This window comes from Staurois parvus, unplaced genomic scaffold (assembly GCF_062004578.1).
Source record: "Staurois parvus isolate SC_StPar_1 unplaced genomic scaffold, SC_StPar_1.0 ptg000012l, whole genome shotgun sequence".
NCBI lineage: Eukaryota > Metazoa > Chordata > Amphibia > Anura > Ranidae > Staurois > Staurois parvus.
The window spans coordinates 7,585,193-7,611,741 of NW_028317808.1; the positions used below are offsets into that span (position 1 = coordinate 7,585,193).

Here is a 26,549-nt window from a genome sequence, read left to right on the forward strand (position 1 = left end):
TGTTGCTGAGGCTTTTGCAATACTATTTACGGTACTCTTGCTACAATGCAGGAAGGGTACACAAACAGTCAACAGGAAGGTGCACTATTGAGAGATGGTAGGGGGTGGCCCAAATCTCCAATATAAAGCACAATTCAGGGTGTATTGACTACTACAGACACACTCAAGACATTTATTGGTAGAAAAAGGCACTTTGTTGTGGCTGCATTAGTAGGCATCTGCTATTTTATTAGAACTGGACATACCATAGGTCATTGGTTCCCAACCTTTGTCCTCAAGTGCCCAGAAAGGCTATGTTTTGGTAATTTCCCTTACATACTGTAAAATAGCTGTCATAAATACCAAACTATTGACATTGATTTAAAGCATCTGTACAAAGTGAAGGAACGCCTGAAAACATGATCTGTTGGGGGTCTATTAGGTAATACATTGCTCAACACCACAGCTGACCATAGAATTGTATATAATAGATTTTATTTTGGGTAATTTCATCTAAAGGACGGGCCTAAACATAATTATAGTTTTGCTTTGAAGTGCATTCTGTAGTATGTGTGAGTACCTAAACTGTTCTAAAAGGGGCACCTTCTGGCTGCATGTACCTTTGCAGAATGTCAAATGTACTCTGAGACCCCTGAATTCCAGGATACTTTATTATGCACATCTCAACTTTTGTCCAATCACACAATTCACTGCTGGTGCTTCCACATGAGGAAGCGGCATCAGTGATCAAAAAGGAGTTCAAAGAACCAGCAAACACAAATGCTCCTGCGCTTGGGGATGGACTCGATGCAGGCTACAACCACATAAGGAATGTCCTGGAACATGCACACCTTGCTGCCCTCAAATGAACCGGGGAAATCCAAATATACTGAATGAGGAATGAAAAAACAGAGGGCGCACAGGCCTAGTGCATTACCATAAAAAATAAAGTATGTGTTGTACTCACAAACGACAATATAGTCAAGGCACATCATAAAGAACAGCTGGGTCAACACCGCGTTGGTTTAGTTGGTTTAACTAGTAGTGAGCATATAAAAGAGGGAGCAGACATTTGGTCAGTTGGCTCTGAGGAAGAGGCAAGTCCTCGAAACGCATCAGCCTTTTGGATGTCTATACTCCCTATTGCGGACTGTTACTCAGCGCGGTGTTGACCCAGCTGTTCTTTATGATGTGCCTTGACTATATTGTCGTTTGTGAGTACAACACATACTTTATTTTTTATCAATAGGGAGTTGTGGGAGTTGATAAAAGTCAGAGCTTTCATGGAATTTGGAGCTCCTGATGCATCTGTGATGCTGTGCAGAAATACAGAAGCATAATGGTGCCTACTTTTAAGTTAGAAGGCCAGTTAACAGACAATCACATCCTAACAGATCTATTTTAGTGATAAATGAAGACAGGGTTTAGATGCACTGGGGAATAAATGTTCTGAATTAGATTTTAAATGTTGGGTGGTCTAAATAACACATCTGTTTAGCTTGGCTTCAATATTCTGCAGGTATGCAAGTGCTGGGAAAGCTCCAGTTAGAAGGCACATTACAAGATCACCTAAATATTATTTGTATATAAGGACATAGTGCTCTGGTTTTTTTTTATAATCTATTGCACAAATACCTGTGCACAGAAAATATTTGTGGATTTGCAGCCAATCTTCATGTATTTAATGCTGGATGCAACTACAAATTCTGTAATGGCTAATTTGTACCCTCTACAAACAGAAGGTCAATGTTACAGACAAGCTTCTCTTTCTGCCATAGGCCACAAATAGAGTGATTATGTTTTTATCCCAACAGAACATCCAGAAAAGGGATAACATTAAAGAACAGTTATTTGCTATTGCATCTCTATTAGAAAAATGCATGTTTTGTATGCAGTTGTCTTCTACACTTGCCGGTCATTTTATTAGGTACACATTGCTAATATCAGGTTGGACCCCCTTTTGCCTTCAGAACTGCCCTAATTCTTCGTGGCATAGAGTCAATAAGGTGTTGTAAACATTCCTCAGCGATTTTGGTCCAAGTTGACATGAGTTACTGTTGCCTTTCTATCATCTCGAACCAGTCTGCCCATTCTTCTCTGACCTCTGACATCAACAAGGCATTTGTGTCCACACAACTGCCGCTCACTGGATATTTTTATTTTTTTTTTGGACCATTCTCTGTAAACCTTAGAGAAATTTGTGCATGAAGATTCCGGTAGATCAGTAGTTTTTGAAATACTCAGACCAGCCCGTCTGGCACCAATAATCCTGCCACGTTCAAAGTCACTTAAATCCCCTTCTTCCCCATTCTGATGCTCGGTATAAACTTCAGCCAGTCATCGTCACCACGTCTAGATGCTTAAATCCACTGAGTTGCTGCCATGTGATTGGCTGATTAGCAATTTGTGTTCCCAAGCAATTGAACAGGAGTACCTAATAAAGTGGCCAGTGAGTGTATATTCCCAATATAAACTTCGACTTGGTGGTTAGCTTTCACTTTCATGCAAAGGAAATCTATGGGGAATTTCCTTTGCTGTGTCATTTGCTCACAGTTCCTCTAAAAGAGAACCAAAACTGCATTTAGGCTATTTGTAAATCTGAGATATAATTTCAAAATATGTTTTCTATTTCAGTTTTAGTCTCACCATTCTTATAGTATATTGTGCTTAGCTTCTGTAGCCTTAATGTATTCAAATTGATATTCTGCATATCATATAAGGCATGTATGTTAGCAAAACAGTACTGTAACCAAAAGAGGCTCCTTTTCTGATCGGTACTGTTGTTTAATATGATTACCTGTTTGGCTTGTGACATACCAAATGTCTTGTCATTGAAGCTATTTAACAGTGACTGCAGACATAATCATTTTTTCGGCCAATAAATGACTGAACGATCATTCTTTGCATCACCAAGCCCCTCCCCTTGGACATCTTATGTCCACGTCAAGGGACACAAGTGTTTTTGTGACATAACTTTGTGTGAGGTCAAAAGCTCCAGGTGAGGACACATGTGGTGTTTTTGGTGGCGGATTAATATTAAGAATACACGCAGTAATTGGTGATACGCATTGCTTGGGGCAGAAATAAGAAGACTTATTGCAACATAGACCGTTCACAGGTTATTTTGGTATTCACATATGGTATTAGGGAGTTGGATCCAAGGAGAGCGCGGCACTGTATTTTTTTTAGTGGGCAGTATGTTACTGCATCACTAAAACAAATTCCAAATTTCATGAGACTAGCAGACAAAGGAAGCAGAGACCTCATTCTCACACTGCAGACACACACACCAGGAAGTACACTTCTATTTTTCGGATGGAATTCTAGATAAAGGGTAAATTTTTTAGGGTACTGCTCAGGCAAAGTTAACACTTCTACATGTTCCCTGAAACATACCAAGTCTTTGCTTTTTTTAGTTCAGTTCCCCCTTAAATTGATATTAAAGTGATATTAAAGTGTGCTTTAGAACTTGTACCTACTGGTAAGCCTATTAAAACGCTTACCTGTGGGTACAGTGAATATCTCCTAAACTTGCACCGATCAGGAGATATTCACACTGGATGCAACTGATGATGTCATACGACGCATATGACGGGATGCATGTTGCAGGGGATTCTATTTTTAAACGGCTGCCGTTTACTACTGCTTTAACGTCTCCCTTCTCCAGAAGCATATACTTAGCTTTCCTCTGCTTCTCTGCTTGTCCTCCTAGACTGGGGAATTAAAGCCCTGAGTAAGCTTCAAACCAACTTGGTGGAGGTGACACAGAGTTACAAACTCCTTAAATGCCCCTATGTGATAGCCCAAGGCTAATCACAAGGCACCAGCACTGTTACATGAAAGAGCATGAATGAGCTCCAAGTGGCTGAACTGAGCATGCAGATAGCAAAGGGGATGTGAGTATACTTGAGATGAGGAGTTATGTGAAGCTTTACATATACTGTAGAATGATGGCCTACAAGCACTAGGGTTGTCAGATCAAATCCCAGCCACAGCACTACCTGTCTGGAGTTTGCATGTTCTCCCTGTGCCTGCGTGGGTTTCCTCTGGGTACTCTGGTTTCCTCCTACTTTCCTGAGACATACTGGTAGGTTAATTGGCTGCTGTCTAAATTGGCCCTAGTATGTGTATGTATGAATGTAAGTTAGGGACCCTAGATTGTAAGCTCCTTGAGGGCAGGGACTGATGTGAATGTACAATATATATGTAAAGTGCTCCATACATTTACAGTGCTATATAAGTACCTGTAATAAATAAATATGTAAATGGCAGAAATGGACCAAGTGGTCCATCAAGTCTGCTCCTTTAATTTTTTACTTATTAATTGTATAGACCAGGGGTCTCCAAACTGTGGCCCGAGGGCCAGATGTGGCCCTTTGCTAGCCTTGGGGCACTATTCCTCCCAATTATATGAAGCAGTATTCCTCCCACTGACACCCACAATGGGGCACTATTTCTTCCACTGATAACACTTATGGGGTACTATTCCTTTCATTAATACCAATGATGGGACACTACTCTTCCTCCTACTGACCACCATCCCTTAGGCCATGTTTATTCTCACTGATGCTGGGCCCAAAACATTTTCTACCCCTACTGGCCACACTCCAGCCCTCCTAAAGTCTGAAGGACCATAAACCGTCCCTTTGTTTGAAAGGTTTGGAGACCCCTGGTATAGACCTATGTTTATTCCAAGTATTCACCAACTTTTGAATAACTTCTACTGGAGGTCTGTTCAAGCATCAACTACTTCATTGATAAAATAATACTTTCTAATGTTAGTTTTAAACTTTTTACCTGTTCGTTTGAGGTCATGTCTCCTTTTTCTTGATTAATAAAATGTACTTTTTTACATTATATTGTTCTGCATTGTGACATGTAAGGGATTATTTCATGCAGATTTGTTAATTTACTAATAGGTAATTTTAGTATTAAATTCTAATTCAAAAACATGCCAGTATTAAAGGACCGATAATTCTTAAAGGTTCTTCAAAGGGCTAAACGTGGATGTTTAATTTATGATGAATGTGGTTCGGATATGCTTCTTATTCAGGAATGTGCATGCTTTGCTTAGAAAGTTTATCAAAGATATCTCTGTCTGTCTCCTCATCTGTATTCATAAACTTTACTTAGGCAATCAAGACTCAGTAGCAGCTTTAAAAACATTAAATCATACCGTAATTTACACAAAGGATTCTCTCAAACAATGGCATTAGTATACTGTTCATAAAAAGGGGACATCATTCATTTGGGAGTGTCCATCATAACAAAGCTGGTTTTGGGGGAATGGTTGAAACCTGTCTGGAAAGCAATAGATCCATTTTTCAGTAGCATTAATTATACATTGTGTTATGCTTCAGCCATACGTCATTTTTCTTTTTAATTTTTGTAGCCTCAGGGTATTGTTTCAGTTTATATGTAGTTACATCATTAAAAAATGATTCTTGAATTGAGGTTTTTTGGCATTGATCTTTTTTCTTTTTTGTATCTGTCTGTATCTCTTTTATATAAAACATATTTAATGAATAAAAAAGGGGAAAGACAATTTGAAGAAGAAATTGCATGCTTTTATGTTTCCATACTTTAATAAAGTATGTAACCCTTTGATTTTTATGGAGTACCCCCTAAAGTGGGTGATTTGGAATTTTAAACTTACCCTGTTCATGTAAATCTTCAGACAAACATTTCAAATATATATGGTTCCATATATGGTTCTTCATTACTAAGATGAATATGCTATATGAAATAAAAGTACTCCCTAAGTATAACGAATATGATATATGAAATAAAAGTACTCCCTGAGTCTAAAAGAAATACCCTTTGTCATAGACATACCACAGGTTTTATAGCATTACATTATAGCTGAGCTACACAGAGGGGTGTGTAGCAATTTGTCCAGTGAAGCTGCTAGTACATTCCTTATATGGGAATAGGGAGAAATTGAATGTTTTTGGGCTATGTCCTCTACAGGTCAAATGCTGTTCATTCATAAAAAAAAGAGTGGTTTGGGAAAACACCTGATGGTCACTAGATGGAGCTGAAGAACATAGGAAATAAGTGTTTATTTCTTGTGATCATCAGCTCCATCTAGTGTCCATAATACACTGTTTTCTTCAAACCACTCATATGTTTTATGAATTATGACATTTGATCTACAGAGCAAACAGGAGAACATTCACTTTTGATTCACATAGAAGAAATGCAATGGTTTTGCTGGACAAATAACTATGCATACTTTTTTTTATAAATGCACAGTTACATTCCCAGCACATGGTGGCAAGGTAACTATCACATTAGTTGTGCTCTCAGCCAAACTGTAAAATGATTAAATGGTTGGTGTCATAACTGATCCCATGTGCAGTATCATGGCAGTTACAGATCAAACAGAGGCTAAGATGGCAGCTTCCTTGGCAGAAAAAGATAGGATGGTTTAGTTCCTCTTTAAGAAAGCCTTTAGGACATGTCCCACGGGTAAATTTATCACGAATGACACCTTCTCAGTGGCTACGTCCACCTGAAAAAACCTTGTTCAGGCAGGAGCGACACTTTAGAACAGGGGTATTGAATTAAAATTCACAGAGGTTGCGGCAGTACAATTTTCATCCATCAGAGGTCTGAATCTCATGTAGGCCCCTGTGGTGTACAGGGGTGGACTGACAACTCATGGGGCCCCCCGGCAATAAGCGATCATGGGGCCCTGTGTCCTTGCCCAAACTCAAAAAAGCCTATGAAAAAGGTACCAGGGGCATCTCATGGGGCCCCCTACTGACCTCGGGCCCTCAGGCAGTGCCCGAGTTTCCAAATGGTCAGTCCGCCCCTGGTGGTGCATTTTCGTGTGCACCAAACCGCTTGTTGCTGCGGTGCTATTTTGAAAAAAAGGGTCAAGGACTTCTTCATGTTTCTCGTGCATAGTGCAGCCCACTAAAATGAATGGGCAGACCTACCCACGATGTGTGCACTAAATGCACATGTACAGATCTCTGCCTGCTTTTACATCAGTGTGCTCAATCCCCACTGCACATCACAGTCCCCTCCTCGTTCACAGCAAGATCTCATCTTGATGAGTGTCCCCAGCTCCCCCTTTCCATCACCCCCCTCCACCCTGTTAACAGTAGTGTTCTCACCCTTCTTTGACATCAACCCCCCCCCTCCCAACAGTACTGTCCTCTGCCCCATTCACTGCATTGTACTCCACCCCTTTTTACATCATCCCCCCACATTACTGTCTTCAGACCCCCCCACGTTACTGTCCTCAGCCCCCCCCCACATTAATGTCCTCAGCCCCCACATTACTGTCCTCAGCCCCCCCCCCCCCACATTACTGTCCTCATCCCACACAATACAGTTCTCGGTCCCCCCTACTTTAATGTCCTCAGCTACCCCCCCCCCCCCGCATTACTGTCCTCAGCCACCCCACATTACTGTCTTCAGCCCCACATTACAGTTCTTAGCCCCCTCAACTTTAATGTCCCCAGCCCCCACACAGCGCAGTCCTTAGCCCCCCACATTACTGTCCTCATCCTCCCCCCCACTTTAATGCTTTCAGCCCCCCCATTTCAATTCTCAGCTCCTCCACTTTAATTTTAATGTCCCCCCAACATTACTGTTTTAGGCCCCTCCACATTCAGTCCTCAGTCCCCCCACATTAAGTCCTCACCTACTTTTCACATCAGCCCCCCTTCACACTAATTATCTTAGCCCTTTTAACTTCGCACCCCCCCACACACTCCTACCTTACACAGACAGTGATTGACAGACAGTGATTGATTGCTAAGACTGCCCTTCATCCTAGCAACCAATCACCTGTTTGTTAACCTCTGGCAGCTCCTGCCTTCCATCGAGAACTGTCCTGTCTCCCACTGTCAGCTCTCTGAGGATGACCGCGAAATGGCTGGGGGAAGAAAGGGCTCGTAAATGGCAGGACCACGTGGGTCAGGATGGGTTAGGGACTTGGTCTGCAACTGGACCCCAGTCCGCCATTTAGTGATGCCTGCTATAGAAGGAGGTGAGCAGACTCTAGTGATTTAGCAGAAGGTGGGAGGTTAAAGTGTATTCATAAGATAGATGTGACACATTTTGTTAAAGTTTTACATACTTTAGCAAAACCAAATGAAAAAAAACTGTATGGACATGTGGGCATATCTACATACTAGGCATATACTGTATATATATATATAATTTTTTTTTTTTCAAACACTATGCAAGCTGCCTGTTACACAATATAATAAATGCCTTTGAAAACTCAGTTGTCTGCAAATTCAAAACAGCAACTGTTCCGTCATTTCCTGTGTGTGGGCTTCATATAAGGAAAGTTTTGAAAGGAATAAAGAGCAGTTCTCTCCTGAATCTAGGTATCAGATTTCTAATTGCTTTCAGCTCACTTCCAGACATCCTACCAGCCAGAGTTTGGCCTAGTAACTTTAAAACTGCATTAAAGCAACTTTGTCACTATTTTTAAAAGCTAAGAACAAACACTTTTGCAATGTAAAAAACAAACAAAAACAAAACTATGTACAGTACATTGCAATATTCATAAAAAAAAAAACATAGTTGCAGATTGCTACCTTTTTTCTGTTATCTAGAAATAGCTGTTTGTTTCACTATGTGTTTTCTAGATTACTGAATAGGGGGTCAGCCTTCATTATAAACACCTGGTGCCCTGCCAGTTTTCTAATGAGATAAACTGTTTAATTTGCATCCCTTTAGTAACAAGCTTTTTTGAAGATTTTGCAGGGAATATCTAAAAACTGGTAAGCTGTAATATACTTATTTTTGTTCATGCACATTGTAGTGCCAGCAGAGCGTACTTCTATGCAATTTTCAGATATTCATATAAAAGACCACAAACCCCTGAATTATATTACTAATTACTCTGAAAATACTCTTTCATCCTACAATGCAACGCTTTGTGTGAGAACTGCTTTAAATGCTAAGTTCATCCACAACAGTGACTTTAAGTTTTTGCTGGACACCAACACACTTGTTAGTTATCACAGTTCAGTATTATAGCACCCACTCAATGTTCTTGCCAATACTATCGCCCAGAAAACTATCAAGCCAAGGAGAGAAGTTTCAGTATTGTAAAGCAAGTGGAAGGATCTGGAAACTATAAGGCACCTTTCACATGGGGCGTACTCCATTTAGGTTAGTAGGTGATCTGTCCATTGATCCTCTGCTGATCAGAGTAGAGCAGGCGAATGACAGGTCCATGTCTGCTGAGTTTATGCAGAGGAAACATGGACCAAGCCTGCTTTTCTCTATGGGCAGCTAGGTGTAAATGGACTCCGTTGTATGTTTACACCCATTTACCCTCAAATCTACCTGAATGGTAGAGGAAAGATCCCATTCCATATATTTCTTTAGCAGACCAGATCAGACCTGAAGGTAGGTGGGTCTAAACGGACACAAACCCATTTACCTGTCCATAGGTATGAACGGACCTTCTGATTAGGTCCACCTGAGAAATTGACAGGTGGACCTGATCAGACCCTTTGTGTGAAAGGGGCCTAAGACAAACAGGCTAATGACGTCAGACATTTGCTGACGAAACACGTAGGGCAGGACTTCCGTGACACATCAAGTCCACTTATTGGAACACAGGTGGAATGCAAACTGGCGTTCCTATGTTGTAACTTTATACCTATGGATTATTATCATATGTACAGGGGCGGACTGACCATTTGGAAACTTGGGCACTGCCCGAGGGCCCGGGGTCAGTAGGGGGCCCTGTGAGATGCCCCTGGTACCTTTTTCATAGGCTTTTTTGAGTTTGGGCAAGGACACAGGGGTCCCATGATCCCCTATTGCCCAGGGGCCCCATGAGTTGTCAGTCCGCCCCTGCATATGTAACTGCATTTTGGTTGAGTTTTCTTATTAAATTGATATTTCACTACAAGAGGCTCCCTTATCTTTCCTTCTATGTGAACGGGATATGCCATTGAATCTCTTAAAGGTGAAGGGGTGCTGTTAAAGTGTTCTGTCCTTGTAATTATCCATATGTATGGGATGCATAGGAAAATGGAGTAGCTATCAATGGGAGAGCAAAAGCCATATGTGGGAGATGACCAGTTGGTACTAAGCAAGTGCTTTTTGACTTCTTAATGAAAGGTATCAATAGCTTCCAGTGAGTGAGGTGTTTTTCTGTGTGGTGGAGAGATAGAACATAGTTATGATGTCACAGATTCATCACTTTCTGTGTGGATTATGTTTGCACTGAACACTGCGTTTGGACTATGCATAATATGGACAATTTATTTGTGTATTTATAATTTTTTCTGATTTTGACAAGTTTGATAACACTTTTTTTTCTCTGTGAAAGTTTAAGAAAGCACAGTCAAACCTTGAGGTTTTGTTGTTCCTTAAAAATAGGCTGTTTACTTTTCAAGGGAATAGTCCTTTAGGTTGGAAGAGGTGAAGCACTGTTGACCTTGAACACATAATCATGAATGAAAGCAAAAAAATCCTGTGCTTGTTTTCCTATTTACCTTGCACTTGATTGGACAATGAATGCAAAATTAATTTCACCACATTCATTAAATTCCCCCTGCAAAGTGAGCAGTCTGTTTGATTTTAGTAACTCAACTCTTCTATGTATTTATTTATTACAGCTATTTATATAGCACAGACAAATATAGCGGACAAGGGGGCACTCTTTACATCTGGAGGAAAAGAAATTTAATCTCCAAACACGGAAAGGTTTCTTCACAGTGAGAGCTGTGAAAATGTGGAAAAGACTCCCTCAAGAGTTGGTTTTGGCCAGCTCAGTGGATTGCTTAAAAAAGTCCTGGATTGTTTCTTGGATACACAGAATATAACTGGATACTAACATTTATAGGTAAAGTTGATCCAGGGAATATCCGATTGCCTCTCGAGGGATCAGGAAGGAATTTTTTTCCCAGCAGGAGTAAATTAGATCATGCTTTGCAGGGGTTTTTTTGCCTTCCTCTGGATCAACTGTGGGTATAGGATTATAACTTTTTTTTCTATGGTTGAACTGGATGGACTTTTGTTTTTTTTCAGCCAGACTAACTATGTAACAGATTACACAGCACTTTACATACATTGTACATTCTTATTAGTCCCTGCCCTCAAGGAACTTACAATCTAAGGTCTTTACCTCATATGTATACAGTATACTGTATGTACTTGGGCCATTTTAGGCAGGAGCCAATCAACCTACCAACATGTCTTTGGAGTGTGGGGGGAAACCCATGCAGGCACAGGGGGAGCATGCAAACTCCATGCAGGTAGTGTTGTGGTTGGGATTCAAACTGCTAACACTAATTACTCCAAGGCAGATGTTCTACCCACTAAACCATTTTCTGCCCACGTGTATATACTGTCTTAATATAATCATAGTATGTAAAAGGCATTGTATGCATGAAGGTAAAAAACCTTCTGTGTGTAGCAGCCCTCTAACACTTACCTGAGCCCCATCCTAATCCAACGATGTCCACAAGAACCTCCGTTCTCCAGGGACTCTCACTCCTGATTGGCCGAGGAAGCAGCAGGAGCCACTGGCTCCCCCTGCTGTCAATCACAGCCAGCGAGCCAATCAAGAGAGGGAGGGGGTGAATGAACACACAGAGCCATGGCTTGGGTGCTCGTCCGCTCTGGTGCCCTCATAGCAAGCTGCTTGCTGTGGGGGCACTTGACAGGAGGGAGGGGCCAGGAGCACCGGTGGGGGACCTGAGAAGTAGAGGACCCAGGCTGCTCTGTGCAAAACCACTGCACAGAGCATGTAAGTATAACATGTCTGTCAGTTGTTTGATTGACTTCTGTCACAGGGACATGGTGTAAAACATTTGTTGATCAGTAGATGCAGCCAATCGGCTGCAGCTACTGAGCAGTGTTTTCTGACAGTGGCAGGTCCTGCTGTCAGAATACAATGTTCTGGTGGGGGGTTTCTTCTGCAAAAATTAAAAACAAAACTAACCATCTATGGGCAAGCTGAAATTTAGTTTGTTTTACAGAAAAATTAACAAACATAGGACATTTTGGTTGAAAGCCAAAATCTTCCCTTTGCTTCATGTCGGTGAACCTCAAGACATAGCAAGACAAGATTTAAATCCATATTCCCTACTGTCAGAAACTCATCAGAGACCCCCGGCTATGCCAGGCAGATATTTTGCATTAGCAGCAACACCAAGCCTAATGTCACACATCATTTCCTCCTACACCTTTTCTGTCAGCTGTTTGTACTGCTAATCACCATACTGACAGACAATGCAGGAAGGCAGTATGTGCTGATTGGAGAGGATCTGACATAGGACATCTGGATCTATCCCAGAAAAGAGCCTAGATTTGCTAATAAAACTACAGGCAAACCAAGTAACATGTAAATGTCCAACACGACTCCAGAGGCACCATTAAACCTGTGTAGCTGTTGCATTATGATTCAATCCCTGCTTTGCTTGAGGTGATTGTAGCCGTATTAGTGCATTTGCGACAGAAACAATTGAGTACTGTCCGTGATACTTTTTTTATTTGCACTAACATACAATTTTGAGGACAAGCTTTCGGGGTATGTCCCCTTCTTCAAAGTCCAAACAGTACTATTACAAATCACAAAGTTTAAACTTTGTGATTTGTAATAGTACTGTTTGGACTTTGAAGAAGGGGACATACCCCGAAAGCTTGTCCTCAAAATTGTATGTTAGTGCAAATAAAATTGTATCACGGACAGTACTCAATAATCCCTGCTTTAAAATTGTATTTACAGCAATGTTTTATTCAGCATCTCTAAGCCCTGCACTAGCAAATGACATCAATTATTAAGAAGAACAACAACAGACTACAGTGTAAATAACACTGAAAGGAGCCAAGTTTAAAAATTCATGATTCTTTAACTTTTACCAAAAATTTAAACAAATATTGAAAAAAATGTCAACCATAAGCAGTAAGGCAAAAATAATGTTCTGCTTGGACAACATTACATAGTTAGTCTGGTTGAAAAAAGGCAAAAGTCCGTCCAGTTCAACCATTAAAGAAAAAAAAAAAAGAAGTTATAATCCTAAACCCTAAGGAATGCAAACAAACCCAGCAAAGCATGATCCAATTTGCTCCTGTAGTGGAAAAAATTCATTCCTGATCCCCCCGAGAAGCAAATGGATATTCCCTGAATCAACTTTACCTATAAATGTTAGTATCCAGTTATACTCTGTGTATCTAAGAAAGAATCCAGGCCTTTTTAAAGCAATCCACTGAGCTGGCCAGAACCAACTCTTGAGGGAGTCTATTTCAGATTTTCACAGCTCTCACTGTGAAGAAACCTTTCCGTGTTTGGAAATGACATTTCTTTTTCTCCAGACATAAAGAGTGCCCCCTCATCCTCTGTGATGACCTCAGGGTCACCGAGTTCACTATATGAACCACTGATGTTTTTATACATGTTGATCATATCCCCCCTTAATCTCCTCTTCTCAAGAGAGAATAAATTCAGTTCCTGTAATATTTCCTCATAGCTGAGCTCCTCCATGCCTCGTATCAGTTTGGTTGACCTTCTCTGTACTTTCTCCAGTTCCCCAATGTTCTTTTTGTGAATTGGTGCCCAAAACTGAACTGCATATTCCAGATGAGGTCTTACTAATGATTTGTACAGGGGTAATATGATATCTCTCTCTCTGGAGTCCATATCTCTTTTAATACAAGAGAGGATTTTGCTTGCTTTAGAAGCCGCTTCTGATCTACCAGAACTCCCAGATCCTTCTCCACCATTGATTTCCCAAGTTGTACCCCCCCTAGTATGTATGATGCATGAATATACTTAGCCCCCAACTGCATAACCTTACATTTATCAACATTGCTAAAGGAAACCTAATTTATCACTAGTGGCAACTTTAGATTGTAGCATACTGGAGCAGAAAAATGTTTTTTCTCTCCATCTATGACTAGAGATGTGTGAACCAACCAAAATTCCCCGTGCATTTGATTTAATTGAGTCACGGATGTCAGTCCATTCAAACATTTTCTTTTAGTTTCCTGGATTGTAAGCTCTAACGAGCAGGGCCCTCTGTTTCCTCTTGTACCAAATTGTATTGTAACTGAAATGTCTACCTTCATATTGTAAAGCGCTGCGCAAACTGTCGGCACTATAGAAATCCTGTATAATTATAATAGTTTTGGAAAGATTGGAGAAAGAACGTCTGTCAGGTTTTTATTCGGAGTTTGTACCTCCAGTTCCGAAATTCACCATCACTTTAGTTCTGATGTATGTATGATAGCACTGGATGGATAGAAGTGAAAATTGGATTTGAGGGATATATACGTATGGTGCGTTTTCCTTCACAGAAGCAGATCCATAATAAAAATATAGTGTGAGTGGACCTTGTTCTGGTCCTAGGCTGCTACCTGTCTGATTGTGACCTAGACAGATGGTAAATTCTTGGATGTGTACTGAGGAGCACCTGGTATAAAAGTTAATTTCCCCTTCAGGTCTTTTTGAAATGTTTAGTGGTTAAGTGCATTGGGGTAAGGGGGGTCTCAGTGGAGAAAACTCTTCCTCTTCATCAGAGCTTGAGTAGTATACAGTTTTTTAATGTAATCACAATAGAATACAATAGGGGACCTGTGTTGAGGCTTGATGAAGACTAGCATCTCCTAACGACACTAAGAGCAATAGGCTGTATACTTTGGGGCATTAGGCAATGGAAAATCTCTCTAATGGGGATCACAGACTGAAACACACACTTATTTGTGGGATGGGCAAATGTTAAAATCTCTCCAAATGTATTTCTTTTATGCAAAGAATGGTTCCCACCAGCTGGTACCCATTTTGGTGCACATAACCCTTGGGTGCTGGTGTGTGTTGAGCATGTGCATCACGATGCAACACAGACATGTGTCATGTTTATGCCATGCACACCAACACATTTGTATAGTATGAACAGGATACATGGGGGGGATTTACTAAAACGAGAACACTCAGAATCTGGTGCAGCTGTGCATGGTAGCCAATCAGCTTCTAACTTTAGCTTGTTCAATTAAGCTTTGAGAAAAAAACCTGGAAGCAGATTGGTTTCTATGCAGAGCTGCACCAGATTTTGCATTCTCCAGTTTGAGTCTGTGTTGAACAACGTATTTCAACACATCTGATGTGAACAAGCCGTTGTGTTGTTATCCTTCTGATGTGGTTGCTGGATACATGATCAGATTCACCCTCACCAACACCAATCAAGAGAAATGCCCCCTTCCCCACTTGCACACCTGGGGTCCATACCTAACAACTTTATTGTACCATCCAGTACAGTACCTGTCAATACATTGGTCCACTTTAAGAGCAGTTCTTGCTTGTTGCTCCAGAATATTTCAGAAATGGCTTTTTGAAATATAAGAAACAGTTACGATATAGTGTACAGTTTTAAAGACATCTGGTAAATCATGAATGGATGTAAGGAAACTCATGTTATCTGTACATAAATACCACTTGTACTGGTTGTAAACATGCCAGAAGCTGCAAAGTGACTTGTGCTTGTGACTACTTGACCTTAATCCCAGGAGGAAAATCTAAAAGATTTCATTGTCTGTACCAAGACCAGGGTCTGAAGGTCAAGGAAGATGAGTGAAAGTGTATGAGCAGTAGGTCAAGCTTTGATGCTGGAAATCAGGAAATGATACTGCTTTTACAATGCACACCATTACATGCTCATTTACACCATTTTATATATCCTGTTGAATTGCTATCTTGTTATTTAGCAAAAGTTACTAAGTATTATGGAAAATGTAGTCTACTTTGCATGAATTAACTACATGCAGTATAGAAGTTGCTACATGACCTATAAATATGGATCTAACTTGTTTCTATAAACTAATGTCGTCGATTAACAGTGGATATACAAAAATATGCCTTGTGAAGAGCAGGCATTGATCCACAGATATAGAATTGAGATTATAAAAGAATTTGGCAGTGCTAGTGCTGAGCTTTACCAATTCTTTTATAGCCACTTAAATTATTACTAAACCCACAACAGTAAAATCAGTCTGCGTGTGTAGTAAAGCATGTTTGTTATACTCACTGTGGAACCTAAGGGGCTAATCCTCTGCATTGTGTAAAAAGGCTGTTTGATCCTAACTTAACTGATTCATCCCTTCTTCCAGTGCCCCCCTTGTATCTCCTGATAAGATATATCATGTGGAGTCACTCTGCACATGCTCAGTTTAGTGTGTATTGCCAGAGAGTTTTTTTTTTTCTTGGGAGAGTGCATGTGATCAGCACAGGGCCAATCAGCATTGTCCAGATAGAAGTCAGGGGTCCTGCCTCCTCCTGGATCAGAATTAAAACTCCTCTTAAAAGCTTTAACATGTGCTCAGCTGGACACTGATAGAAGTCACAAGACTGCTCTAACTGCTGATGAGAAAAGGTAGTTAGCAGTTTATATTTACTAAAATAATTGCAGTTTCATGTTGTGTGTACTGTGGGAGACCGGATATAGTGAACGCAGGGTCCTGGGTTTAGTAACAATTTGAGAACCAGACCTTTTTCTGTCACTTTGTTTAATTAATCAGTCATTTTTGCTAGAAAATTACTTAAAACCCCAAACATTATATATATAGTATCTCACAGAAGTAAGTACACCCCTCACATTTGTGTAAGTATTTTATTATATCTTTTCATGTGACAAAACTGAAGAAATGACACTTTGTTACAATGTAAAGTAGTGAGTGTACAGCTTGTATAACAGTGTAAATTTGCTGTCCCCTCAAAATAACTCAACACACCGTCATTAATGTATAAACTGCTGGCAACAAAAGTGTTGCCACATGAAAAGATATAATAAAATATTTACAAAAATGTGAGGGGTGGATTCACTTCTGGGAGATACTGTATACAGTATATATATATGGTCATTGCACATTTTTATGTCACACAGCTTTTGTGCAGCTGTTTTTGAAACACAATTTTTTGGGGAAAAATACACTTTAATGAATTAAAAAAATAAAATACAATATATACCCCAATTTTTTTATAAAATATGAAAGATGTTGTTATGCTGAGTAAATAGATACCTAACATGTTGTGCTTTAAAATTTAGCATGCTTGTGGATTGGCAGCAAACTACTGTACTTAAAAATCTCAATAGGCAATGCTATAAAAATTATTAAAGTTACCAGTTTAGAGTTACAGAGGAGGTCTAGTGCTAGAATTATTGCTCTTGCTTTGACGTTGGATGTGATACCTCACATGTGTGATGCGAACACTGTTTACATATGAGGGTGTGACCTACATATGCGCTCACCACTGTCTGCGAGCACAGGGAGACAGAGGCGCTTTAAAAATGTTTTAATTATAAATTATTTTGTTATTATTTTACACTGTTTCTTAAATTTTTTTTTAAATCACTTTTATTGCTATTGCAAGGAATGTAAACATCCCTTGCGATAACAATACTGCATGACTCTAAGACCCCAAATCTCTCCTCTACCTTTAAAAGGAAAAGCTTAAAAAAATTGATCTTTTGCTTTAAAAAAAACAAAAAAAAAACAAATGTCATTGTTGACATGGGGCTGAAACTGGAAGGCTCCCTGCCTCCTAGGTCCTAAAGATAAGTGGAGGCTATCTTTCCTTCACTCATCTCTATGTTTAGCCACCACCAGCGTCAGTTCCTATAGGTTGCACCACTTCTAAAAGTGATCCATCAGCGAATCAACCGCTAGGATCACTTTTAACAGAAAGTCTGGCGCCTAAGGGAAAAAATAGTATGGAGTTATGGCCTCTAGCTGCAGCCATAACCCCGGTATTAAACATCAGAGTAATTTTCCCAGTTAGGTGGCCATAAGTACAAATGGCTCAGCACGGTCCGTCCGCACCTCTGAAATCTGCACTAGTCTATAGAAGAGATGCATATGCTCCAGGTTCTTTGTTTTATTTCAAAAAAACATTTTTGTTCATTGAGCTTGACACCACAGGGCTAGACTAAAACTTTTTACACCATCTTATATGCTTAGGCCCATGGAGGGGTGAAACACTTAAACACTTTAAAGGAGAAAGATCGAAGCCTGGTGATCAAACTCTATGAGAAATTCAACTGAAAGGAAATGTGAGACTTTTCTATAGACTACCATGCTCATAAACTCATCTCCAGGACTTCTCCAGTGCCTCTTCCATCCTCTGGAACTCTCTACCTTAATCTGTCTGACTATCTCCTACTCTGGCTGCCTTAGGCGATCCCTGAAAACTCATTTTTTCAGGGAAGCCTATCACACCCCCAGCTAACTTAACTTTTATCTCTTCCATCAGCTCATTCCCCATAGTTATAACCTTTTGTACCACTTGCCCCTCCCTATTAGATTGTAAACTTTTATGAGCAGGGCCCTCTTAACCCTTTTGAATTTTATTGTACTGTAACTGTACTGTCTCCCTTTAGATTGTAAAGTGCTGCGCAAACTGTAGGTGCTATATAGATCCTGAATAATAATAATATTAATATTAACACTTTTCCAAAACTCAGTCTTACTGACTTTGGACTAAAGAGGAGGAGGCATGGCTATTCATCAACCAGGGTGGATGGATTGTACAACAGTGCCCTTACTAAAGGTTCCACCTATAAAAGTATGAACAGTATAGTGACAGAAAAATAATTGCCACTATATTACTATACTGCCTCTTAGATTGTAAGCTCCAAGGAGCAGGACCCTCTTAACCCTCTTGCATTCAACTGTATTGTTACTGTATTGTCTCCCTTTATATTGTAAAGTGCTGAGCAAACAGTTGGCGCTATATAAATCCTGTATAATAATAATAATAATAATTATAATACTGCCACCATCTAGTGTCACTACTGCAATTGATAGCAATGATTCTCAGCTTTGGTCTGGCTAATCAAGAATATATTTGGGTTAGTGTGACTTTAAAAAAACACATAAAAAGGCATCTTGATCCTAATTTTTAAAGTTGCCATGAGACCAAGAGATGAGATGAAATCTTTCAATAGAGCAAATGTTATGATAATAACTGTCTAACATGAGAATTCCCCTCACTTTTAGGAGATTTGCTCTTATTCCTGTTATGTCTTCAATGCAGGAAGAAGAGAAATTCCCTAGTAGAACAAAGACAGCAAAAAATAACTTAATAGGGCTTTAAAGGATAAGTTCACTTTTGGGAACATGTTACTTGTTTCATCGGTTTGTAGGGTGGAACATGTAACTTGTTCCCACTCCTGCAGCCTCTAGTTGATTTCCTCCCCCTAATTGTGACAATTACCTGTTGATCTTTTCTCCGCACCTGCTCTCACAATTTGAAAGGAGTGGGGCCATAGCGTGCTCCACTCCCACATGGCTGTGTCATTCATTCACAGAGTTCTGTGAATGAATGAACTACAAGTACTGACAGCCTTTGCAGCTGACAGCTTGTAGTTCTCAATGAACGACGAGGGTGCTGATGAGCAAACTAGGTAGTTAATTGATCTTCCAGTCAGTGTGTAACTGCCTGCCCATATGAGGTACAAGCAGACAGGTACACTGATAGTCTGCAAGAGCCCTGCATTGCACCAGCCATCTGCTGATAATGAGTGCAATTCTTTCCTACGGACCCAGCTAATCATGTGATGAGGCCGCTGTGATTGGCCTTTTACCACATGACCGGTAAATGCAGTTGCCAGTTATCAGCTGCACTTTCCTCACGCTTTGACAGCATGAGGAAAGTGCAGCTGATAGCTGGCAACTGCATTTACCGGTGATCTGCTGTGTCATTGGACACAGCTGATCATGTGGTAAAGGGCCGCTGTGATTGGCCATTTACCACATCACGTGATCAGCAGTATCCATAGGACACAGCAATCATGGAGATCGCTGGGTGCAAACGCCCCGGGAGCGCGCAGGAGCAAAAGTTCTGGGAGGACATCATATGATGCCCTCCCAGAACTGGACAACCGCGCTTTAGCCGTAATTTGGCTATAGCACAGTTGGTAAGTGCTGCCAATAAGCGGCAATTGTCAGAGGACGGATCAGCACCGATCATCAGGGGACCAGTGCAGGATGATCAGTGCCCAGCAGTGCCACCCACCAGTGCTGCCCACCTGTGCCCAGCAGTGCCACCCACAAGTGCCCAGCAGTGCCACCCACCTGTGTCCCTCAGTGCCTAGCAGTGCCACCCACCTGTGCCCAGCAATGCCCCCCACAAGTGCCCAGCAGTGCCACCCATCTTTGTCCATCAGTGCCTAGTAGTGCCACCCACCTGTGCCCAGTAGTGCCTAGTAGTGCCACCCACCTGTGCCAAGCAGTGCCACCCACCAGTGCCCAGCAGTGCAGCCAGTCAGTGCCCAGCAGTGTCGCCCATCAATGCCGCCTATCAGTGCCATCTATTAGTGCCCATCATTGATGCATATCAGTGCACCATCATCAGTGCCGTCTATCAGTGCCCATCAGTGCTGCCTATCTGTGCCACCTCATCAGTGCCGTCTATAAGTGCAGCCTATCATTGCCTATCAGTGCTGCCTATGAGAGCAGGCTCATCAATGCACATCAGTGAAGGAGAAAAATTACCTGTTTGCAAAATTTTATAATAGAAACAAAGAAAAACTTTTTTTTTTCAAATTTTTTTGTTTATAGCGCAAAAAATAAAACACCCAGTGGTGATTAAGTACCACCAAAATAAAGCTCTATTTGTGTGAAAAAAATAATAAAAATTTCATATGGGTACTGTGTTGCATGACTTTGCAATTGTTATGCAAATTGCGACAGCGCTGAAAGCTGAAAATTGGCCTGGGCATGAAGGGGGTTTAAGTTCCCGGTAGGCAAGTGGTTAATAATAATAACAAAAATAAAGGGACAGTGCTCAGAGGTAGGTAGGGGAGTGGAGACAAGGGTGACTCAGAAGGGGGAGTTCCAATACCTATTTTCTGAGAAAAAAAGCCCTGAATAGACATCACCTGAAGAGGAAGCAACAAAAAGTAACAATAGACATGGTGACTGACTGAAGTGTTCACATTACTCCTTGATGTTTTCTTTTCCAATTCTGGTATTATTGACTGTTATTTAAATCTAGTTTCATTTAAGAAGGTGCATTGTATTATAGCACAGACCGTACTCATCACCCACAGCCTTACAGCCTTCATCATACAAGCACAGATCGAATGTGGTGAGTCAAAGTGAATAGAATAAAAAGCTGCAAGAATGAGGAATGGCAAGTAGGTGGCACCATTAGCAGCACACTGCTGCCGGGGTCTCCTGACAGTACTGTGCACATCTGGAAGGAGTGGGAAACAGACAACCACTACAAAGCTCATGCGATGAACGTGTGGTGAAGCGTGAGGCTACCACTATTCAAACTGCACAGGGATGCATATACGATTCTTCAAGATGCAGCACACTGACACATCAAAGGCCAACGCTACATCAAAGTCAACAAAATTCCATCATTAAGCTCTATAATAATGCTGATGAGAACCTTGTAATTTGTTCCAGGTTAGCTCGATTGTCTTTTCAAGCACCCCACCATCAGCTAGCCATACTTATATATGCCACTATTTACAATGAATTAAAGTATATATACATTCTAACAATACATTTTTGTTGTTTGCTTCTCTTTAGACTTAAATATACCATTAAAAGCTATTATATCTGATAGACAAAGACATAAGAATCGTTGTTTATCCAGCCTGAAGTTCCTGTGCTCTCTGCTTCTGCACTGTTATCAGTTGACATTGTTACTGCTATCTCTGTGGACTACAAAACACCTCCCCAACTAATGGAGCAAAGAGGGAGGTCTTATGTAGTCCTAGCACACTTTTATGTAGTTCTAAACCACTCCTTTCATAAAGTGACAGCACTGCACAAAACGATTGTCACCCCAAGTTAGTTAATGACACGATTTCTAGAAAGAAAAAAAAAGAAAAAGTTAAAAAAAAAACCCTTGAGATTGCAAAATCTAGGGCAGATGTGCATAGTAGCCAATCAGCTTTTAACTTCTATTTGTTCAATTAAGCTTTGACAAAAAAAAAAAAAACCTGGAAGCTGATTGGTTTCAATGCAAAGTTGCACCAGATTTTGCACTCTCCAGTTTTAGTGAATCAATTCCTTTAAGTCTAACAGACTTCCAAGACATATCACATCTCCTGAGGGGTCCTGAAACCTACCATTTGTGGAGCACTTTAAAGGGCAACTAGTCTCTTACTGAGTATTTTTCATCCTCCACACAAGGTTCAGAGGTATATTTAATTGTATAGTGCAAACTGCAATGATGCACCAATACCAAAGGTGACATATCAGATATCCAGAACTTTTCATTGGACCTATTGTGGTGGGCTCATTAAGATTTTCAGACCCAGAAAGGGAAGGAACATAGAAAAGTGGTTATTGTTTTGTCTACATATGGGCACATTTGGGGTGGAGTATGTTCTGAAGGGCAAAGCTTATCTGGTCTGATCTTTGGATGTTTAGAGGTACGATGGTTAAGTTGTATGTATGTATTTAGTATAAATCCATGGAAAGCAGACTTTAGGAACCTGCTCTGACATATTTTTTTCTATTATTTTTTTTATTGAGGTTGATTTACGTTGATTTTTGCTGGGTTATCCTAAAAAAAGCCTCTTTCTTATATGTCCAACAAATCCTGCTGTAATCTCCCACCACATGCAAAGTCCTGCGCCACCATTTCCTCTGCTTATGTCATTTGGAACTGGCCATCTTTTCCGTCTCTTCCAGTTTCTTGCAGCTGCCCCTGATGACATGCCACATCTGCAGTTGATTGCCCCCCCAAGTCTCCTGGGAGGATGCGTAACATGAGGATCCCAGAAGGCTACGGGCGGCTGAGGGCTAGGTCATTGTTGCCTAGGCAAGAAAGGTGAAAGCCCTGGCTGATTTTCCAAAAAAATAGGTGTTTGAATAAAAGGCAAATCTGCTATTGGTTGAAAGGGGGGGGGAGGACTAGCTATATGAAAAGTAGAAAAAAGGGTGAAGGCCTGCTTTAAAATAGAAGTTTAGGCAAACACTAACTATACTTACAGTGGTATTGAAGGCTGATTTTTTCTTTTCTAAAATAAAAAACATGTCATATTTGCTGGCTCTGTGCAGTGGTTTCACACAGAGCACCCCCAATCCTCCTTTTCTCGGATCCCTCACTGGAGCTCCGGGTTCCGCCCTCCTGCCGAATGCCCCCATAGCAAGTAGGTTACTATGAAGTACTTGAGCAGGCTCACTCCTGAGCTGATGCTCTGTCTTTCTATTCAGAAACAGAGTGTGGCTTGGCCAGGCTCCTCCCTCCTGCTGGGTGCCCCCATAGCAAGCAGCTACTATGAAGTACCCGGGCAGGCTCACCCCTGAGTTGCTGCTGTCTTTCTATTCAGAAACAGAGCATGGCTTGGCCACGTCCTAATTGGCTCACTGGATGTCACTGACAGCAGCAGGAGCCTATCGCTCCCACTGCTGTCCCAGCCAATGAGGAGAGAGAGAGCCATTGCTCTTGTGCACATTGCTGGATTGAGATGGGACTCAGGTAAGTATTAGGGGGAGGCTGCTGCACACAAAAGGTATTTTACCTTCATGCTTAGAATGCATGAAGGTACACAACCTTGAGCCTTTACAACCACTTTAAATCTACTCCCACCCTTATTCTAAGCCTATTATATCTACCATGTGAAAGGAATGATTTGTATACTTACCTATTCTCCGGGCACTCTAGCTGGCCCCATGTCCCAGCCCCAGTTTCTTTGTAGAGGAGGGACAGCCGACAAAAAATGCCCCATAACAAGCCTATGGGTGATGTCAACGTCCAGGTTTGCAGCCATTGTCAACAATCTCTCCTCTACACTGAAGCCGGCACTGGGACCCATCATATGACTGGACCAGAGTACCCTTAGTATAGGTAAGTATACAGATCTTTCCATCACAGGGTAGATAGAATAGACTTAGAATAGGGGTGGGAATAGAGTAGAGTTAGTGTTTGACTACACTTCCACTTGAAGTCATGATAAAGTAAAAACCCACTGTCTTAAATTTCTTTGCATATGACTTAGTATTCAAAGTGAACACAGCTGTACTTAGTGAACAGCCTCTATTACGTTCCAAATCAACTCCATTGACTAAACCAGAGCATGATGATGTGCTAAGTACCATAACCCATAGTAACCAACTGTATTTCATTCAACTGGTTGGACCAATGAAAAATGACTACTATCTGATTCCTATAGGTAACTCTCCGTTAAGTAATTTTCATTCCTCTTACCTTAACAAGCCCATAGGTTATTAATGAATCCTACAGTTTTGCTGGAAGGAGCTGAAGACTAAGGACAGCCAAGTATACTAATAGTAAAGCCTTCACAGCAAACACATATGTATTTAAGAGAAAGTAAGTCTAACTTCAAAAAGATACGAAGAAAGTGTACTTTTAAAATGTTAACATTTGCTGTGTAGAGATGATAGATAAATGATTTTCTAACCTGCTCTAAAAATGTGCAACACCCACTTATTCATACCTACCAGGGGTGGACTGACAACTCATGGGGCCCCCGGGCAATAGGGGATCATGGGGCCCCCGTGTCCTTGCCCAAACTCAAAAAAGCCTATGAAAAAGGTACCAGGGGCATCTCATGGGGCCCCCTACTGACCCCGGGCCCTTGGACAGTGCCCGAGTGTCGGAATGGTCAGTCCACTCATAAATCTGCTCTATGTATGTTAGGGATTGTAGCAGGACTCCATACATTTAAAGAGACATAGGCTCACACCAGGCGCTGGGTGGTTCAAAGCATATAGGAGTATTGAAAGGCCATCTACAAAGTTTGTCCAACTGAAGTAATTAATAAACAAATGAAATGATTTCAATACTACAGGGGCTATAATGAGAGTTCTGCAATCATTATTGATTTAAAAAGTTAAAGACTCCAACTCTTCAAGTACCTTCTGCGCATTACCAGTGAAAGAGAAAATGGGGCAGCAATCTAAGTGCAGCATTATAAGTAATTTATTGCAAGGTTAAAATTATTAGCAACTCACTAGACATAAGTTGATAAAAGGCATGTCACCCTCGTACAGGGTCCTGAAGGATGCAGGAGCCGGTATGCAGCACAGTGAGTCTGGGCGTCCGGGTGGTGGCTGAGAGAAGGTCCTCTGAGGCTCAGGAAGTGGCCAGCCACGATGAAGGAACCCAGACTCGCTGTGCCGCATACCGGCTCCTGGATCCTTCAGGACCCCATACGAGGGTGAAATGCCTTTTATCAACTTATGTCTAGTGAGTTGCTACTAATTTTAACCTTGCAATAAATGAGTTATAATGCTGCACTTAGATTGGCGCCCCTATTTTCTCTTTCCCTGTTTACAGAGTTCAGCTTTACTTTAAGGGTGCTGCCGCTGATGCTACCATTTATTGTCCACTACACCCCCCCCTGTGAATAACCACAGCCTGTCCAACAATCCCTCTCCCTTTAATTTCCCTGGCTATATGTTGGACTTTATTTACGGACTTGCTATTGAACTTATTACTGGAATTTTATTGGACTTTTAAATTACTTTGGCTATACCCCTCCAGCACCAAAATACCTATACATTTTTTTTGCATTAACAGTGAAAGCTGACATCTGCTAAAGGTATCACTAATTACCATAAAATCAGCCAAAAGTCATAAAAATTTCACTTGGCGTCTTTAGTGTAATTATTGATAATAAAATATGCAACAAACAAGGTTTAAAGGTTACAGATGACAAGGATGCAAATAAAAGGAGTTAGAAGCAAAATAAATGACAGTTAACATCAAAGTCATCAAAAGCCAACTTCTGAGAAATTAACAAACTCATAACATTTTATAGTGGCTAATGTGAAATGTGCAGCATTGACTTGTGGACCAGTAAAACCTTAATGACTTTACCTGTTCTCAGTCTCTGCTTTGTGATCCACGTAGCAAAAATTCAACCACAGGAGTCAAGCCAGAAAATAAAAGCCACAGTAAGACTTTTTTTTGCCTCTTCTCCAAATCCTTCCAGACACACTGTCTCCTTTTCTCAAGTGAGTCCCAATGCCGTCACATTGAAATAAATCCACAAACTACTCAGAGCATCCTTGCATAGTAAGAAGTAGACTTGGTCAGGGGGGAGATGAAGTGGGTGAGAATGCCTAGTTTCTTCAAATTTTATATCAGGAGAAAAACAAAGTTTTGCCAAGTCTGCAGGGTAGGATTAAGTCGAAGGACAAGGTGAGATCCTATGCCTGTTTCCTTTGTTTTGCCTTTTTTTTATTTCAAAGAAAAAGTGAGATTGTACTCCAAGTTCTTCAAGAACTGTGCTGCCAGCTCCAGAGCTGGGATTAGGAGTGTGGTCTCCTAGCACAGAGACTGCCTGTGCTGTAATGTCTGGGGTGTGTAAAGTCAATGTGCTGAATGCCTCTCACTCTGCTACCTAAGTCACTCCCCCTGCCTGCAAGCTTTCCTATGTGTACTCCCAGCCACTGCCTCCACCTCCTCAAACTCTTATGAATGAACAGCCTCTTGACATTTGTCATCACTGGCCCAAGGGCTATTTAAATAGAGGTGGCACTTTAAAACACAACACAGAGAGCCTCCGAGAACTTCACCGCTGGCTCTGATTTCACTACAAGTATGTTATGTCCATTACGAAGAGTTAAAGGTGCCTGATTTATTCATAGATCGT

At 41.0% G+C, this 26,549-nt stretch overlaps 1 protein-coding gene across 3 annotated transcripts in view; it reads right to left on the bottom strand.

Annotated features, from left to right (window-relative positions):
- LPAR1 (lysophosphatidic acid receptor 1) overlaps window positions 1-26,261 on the bottom strand; it is a 237,854-nt gene extending 211,593 nt beyond the window's left edge. For all 3 annotated transcript variants that reach the window (XM_089674737.1, XM_089674721.1, XM_089674724.1), the window contains exon 1: window positions 25,772-26,261. The gene's annotated coding sequence lies outside the window, so the exon portion shown is untranslated. The remainder of the gene's footprint in view (window positions 1-25,771) is intronic.
- Between the last annotated feature and the right edge of the window lie 288 nt (window positions 26,262-26,549).